General features: G+C 37.6%; 1 pseudogene; it reads left to right on the forward strand.

The window, feature by feature from the left end:
• Positions 1-1,561: 1,561 nt before the first annotated feature.
• On the forward strand, positions 1,562-3,724 carry LOC123805203 (annotated as a pseudogene).
• Positions 3,725-4,789: the final 1,065 nt, after the last annotated feature.

Genomic DNA, 4,789 nt, shown 5'->3' on the forward strand with positions numbered 1-4,789 from the left:
GAAAAGGTATAGCATACTTAAACTCATTCTCATGCAAAACCATTAAAAGAACACTATAAGAAGTCAAAATAGATTGTTTTTGGTTTTGGGTTTTTTTTTTTTTGCTTTCAGTTCAGTTGTCAATAGTTGTGAGTTTGTTGTCATTTTACTGTTCATGTTTTTGATCATCTTTTTTTCTTAGATAAGTCCCTTTAAAAATAACAAAAACAATCCTAAGCAAACAGCTAGGAGAGGAACAGAATCACAGAAATGGAGATCACATGGAGGGTTGTGAGGGAGAAGGGGGTGGAGGGAGAATGAGGGAGAAGGTACAGGGAATAAGAAGTATAGATGGTAGGTACAAAATGGACAGGGAGAGGTTAAGAATAGTATAGGAAATGGAGAAGCCAAAGGACTTATATGTACAACCCATGGGCATAAACTAAGTAGGGGAATGCTGGTGGGAGGCAGGGTGCAGGATGGAGGAGTATAAAGGGGAGAAAAAAAGGGACAACTGAAATATCATTATCAATAAAATATACTTTAAAAAAGAAGTCAAAACAGTATAAAAAAACTTAGATTCCACCATAGTCATTTTTAAATTTAGAGATAAATAGGAATCACTTCAATTAGATGTGAAATGAAGAAATTCACAAACCTAGTCTGAGGACATATTAAAAAAGTCCAAAACAGTTTTTGCTCCTTTTAATTCATGCTAGCCTCTCTTCACCAAGGCATTTCCCTTGTTTTCATTGTTTTAAACTCTAAGATGATTATTGATAATAGCATTTAAGTATTTCTGTAAGTGATACTGATTCTGATAGTTTGAAATTTATTTCTGAAAACACACTGGAGATATTGTTTTGGTTCAAATATTTTTAAATGTTCACACTATATTTGATGATATATGCATTATGACACATGACATATTGACATATAAGCATAGATTCATAAGCATTAAGTATAATACTCAGGGTGTGAGTTTTACTTAATTAAAATGTCATATTAATTGAGGTTATTCTGCAATATTTTGGGTAACATTGTACTATTGAGAACTATATGAAAACTAATATTTGTCCCTCTTTTTGCTTTAGCAAATGTAATTAGTGTTATTGATGTCTGAAGATCTTACAGTGCTTTAGAGGGACCATGAAAAGGTTTGTAAATTATGCTGAAGTAGGAAATGAGATGGGCTTAAATGTGTACTGATTCTAAACTTATTTCAGTGTTGCTTTAATTTGTGATTTTTTCTTCATTCTTAAGACAGCTGATTGATGTCAGGTTAATCAATGTTTTTCTGTACACAGCACACAGAATTATTATATATATTTCTGTATATATACACATATAAATATGTGCATATATTCTTATAACATTTTATATTGTTACATGATCATAGTTCTTATGAGAATCATATAAATTCTCATTAAAATTAATTATTCCATTATCCCAAAAGTGATTTTTTCTTTATTTTATTAAAACACAATTCTTGTCTCTTGAGTCAACCCTGCTCATGCAGTTTGTGGTGTGTGAGCCAAAAATAGTCCCTGCTCTCTGGTACTTGCATCTCTTCACTTTCAAGATGCCTGAGGAAGTACGCCATGGAGAGGAGGAGGTAGAGACTTTTGCTTTCCAGGCAGAAATTGCCTAACTCATGTCTCTCATCATCAATATCTTCTACTCTAACAAGGAAATATTCCTTTGGGAGTTCATCAGTAATGCTTCTGATGCCTTGGTCAAGATACACTATGAGAGCATTACTGACCCTTCCAAGTTGTACGGTGGTAAAGAAATGAAAATTGACATCATCCTTAATCCTCAGGAACACACTTTGACTCTGGCAGACACAGTCATTGGCATAAACAAAGCTGATCTCATAAATAATATGGGAACCATTGCTAAATCTAGTACAAAAGCATTTATGGAGGCTTTTCAGGTTGGTGTGAACATCTACATGATTGGGCAATTTGTTGTTTGCTTTTATTCTGCCTACCTGGTGGCAGAAAAAGTAGTAATGATCACAAAGCACAATGATGATGAACAGTATGCCTAGGAGTCTTCTTCTGGGGGTTCCTTCATTGTGCAAGCTGACCATGGTGAGCCCATTGGCTAGGGCACCAAAGTGATCCTTCACCTTAAAGAAGACCAGAGTGCTCTCCTCTAGGAGAGGCAGGTCAAAGAAGTGGTGAAGAAGCACTCACAGTTCATAAGTTATCCCATCACCCTTTATTTGAGGAAGCAACTAGAGAAAGAAATCAGTGGTGATGAAGCAGAGAAAGAGAAAGGGAAGAAGAGGAAGGTAAAGATGATGAGAAGAAATCCAAGATTGAAGAGGTGGGCTCAGATGAGGAGGATGATAATGCTAAGGATAAGAAAAAAAAACCTAAGAAGATTAAGGTGAAATATATTGATCATGAAGAACTGAACAACACCAAGCCCATTTGGACCAGAAATCCTGATAGCATCACCCAGGAGGAATATGGAGAGTTCTATAGGAGGCTTACCAATGACTGGGAAGACAATTTGGCAGTCAAACCCTTCTCTATAGAAGGTCAGTTGGAATTCAGGGCATTGTTATTCATTCACCATGGGGCTCCTTTTGACCTCTTTGAGAACAACAGGAATGACAACATCAAACTGTATGTCCACCATGTGTTCATCATGGACAGCTGTGATGAATTGATACCGGAGTACCTCAACTTCATCCATGGTGTGGTTGACTCTGAGGATCTGACCCTGAACATCCCCCAAGAGATGCTCCAACAGGGCAAAATCTTGAAGGTCATCCATAAAAACATTGTTAAGTGCCTTGAGCTCTTCTCTGAGCTGTTGGAAGACAAGGAGAATTATAAAAAATTGTATGAGGTATTCTCTAAAAACCTAAAGCTTGGAATCCATGAGAACTCAACTAACTGGTGATGCTTTTCTGAGCTTCTGCATTATCACACCTCCCAGTTTGGGGGTGAAATGATTTCTCTTTTGGAATATGTCTCTCACATGAAGGAGACCCAGGAGTCCATCTATTACATCACTGGTGAGAGCAAAGAGCAAGTTGCCAACTCTGCTTTTGTGGATCGAGTACAGAAGCAGAGTTTTGAGGTGGTAGTATATATGATGGAGTCTATTGATGAGTATTGTGTACAGCAGCTCAAGAAGTTTGATGGGAAGAGCTTGGTCTCAGTTACCAAAGAGGGCCTGGAGCTACCCGAGGATGAAGATGAGAAGAAAATGGAAGAGAGCAAGGCCAAGTTTGAGAATCTCTGCAAACTCATGAAAGAGATCTTGGATAAGAAGGTTGAGAAAGTGATAATCTCCAATAGGCTCATGTCTTCACCCTGCTGTATTGTGACTAGCACTTATGGCTGGACAGCTAATATGGAGCATATCATGAAAGCCCAGGCACTCTGTGATAACTCTACAATGGGTTACATAATGACCAAAAAGCACCTGGATATTAACCCTGTCCACCCCATTGTGGGGACTCTATGACAGAAGGCAGAGGCAGACAAGAATAACAAGGCTGTCAAGGACCTTATGATGTTGCTGTTTGAAACTGCTGCTTTCTTCTGGCTTCTCACATGAGGATCCACAGACCCGCTCCAACCACGTCTATCACATGATCAAGCTAGGTCTAGGGATTGATGAAGATAAAGTGACAGCAGAAGAACCCAATGCTGCTGTTCCTGGTGAGATCCCCCTCCTTGAGGGTGACAAGGATGCCTCTCACCTGGAAGAACTAGATTAGAAGTTTCTACCTGCAGACCTTGTGTCCTCTGTGTACTGTCTTCATGACTTCCCCAGCAGGCCTGAGTGACCCTGGCCCACCTGGTTTCCTCTTCTGTTTAGTGGGTTTTTTCTCCTGTCATTGCCTAAGGCAGGTTACAAGGGCCTCAAGCCTTCTCTTCTCATTTGACATTGGGTTTGATTGTTGTTGTGTATTTTTATTTTGTTCTGAAATTAAAGTATGCAAAATGTTGTCTGGTAGAACTTTATGGGATAGAAATGGTCTGGCTAATGGCATTCTATCTCTTCCGTAGTATATTTAAGTTTTCTGGAAATCAGAGGTCATATTTTATGTATTACTATAGTTAAGGGGATGATTTTGAGATAGATTTTTTTGTAGACAGAATTGATAGAAATTACCAGTGAAAGTTGATAAATAAGAAGAGAGAATAAATTAACTTTGTAGCTTGAGTGACTAGAATAATATTGCCAATAAATGAGATGGAAAATATGGGGAAATTCATAATTTTCTAGTAAAATTTTATTTCCAAATTTTTAAAAGGAACTAGAAAACACTTTAAAAGATTACCAACAACTGTTTGTTGTAGTTCTTGAAAATTTCCAAATTAGACACAATGGTTGTTTCATGTTATTTCTCATTCTCAAGCTATTACATTCTCTCTCTCAACACACACACACACACACACACACACACACACACACACATTTTTCTCATCGACAATGTTGCCATCCTGACTCTTTCAATAGCTTGTGATCTCAGAAACAAGTACAGTTGGATGTTTGGTATGGGAAGAGAGTACAATCAAAATCATAAAATAGAAAAACAAGATGGAGAACAGAGATGTTTATCTATTCTATTCCCTGTTAGGAACCACTAAACAGAAAAACCAAAGAGTCTCTATGTTCATCACTAGAATCACTACTGAGTATTCATTCAATGTCAATATAAAGGATGAGAGTGACATGTTTCACTCTGTAAGATATTATTTTCACAAGGAGTGTAGCAGAGGTTCTCAGCAAATTTGCATCCAGTGTACCTTGGCCAACCTTTTAGCATACTGAATAT

The sequence above is a fragment of the Phyllostomus hastatus genome, unplaced genomic scaffold (genome assembly GCF_019186645.2).
Source record: "Phyllostomus hastatus isolate PE091 unplaced genomic scaffold, TTU_PhHast_1.1 phas_scaffold_28, whole genome shotgun sequence".
In the NCBI taxonomy this organism is placed as follows: domain Eukaryota; kingdom Metazoa; phylum Chordata; class Mammalia; order Chiroptera; family Phyllostomidae; genus Phyllostomus; species Phyllostomus hastatus.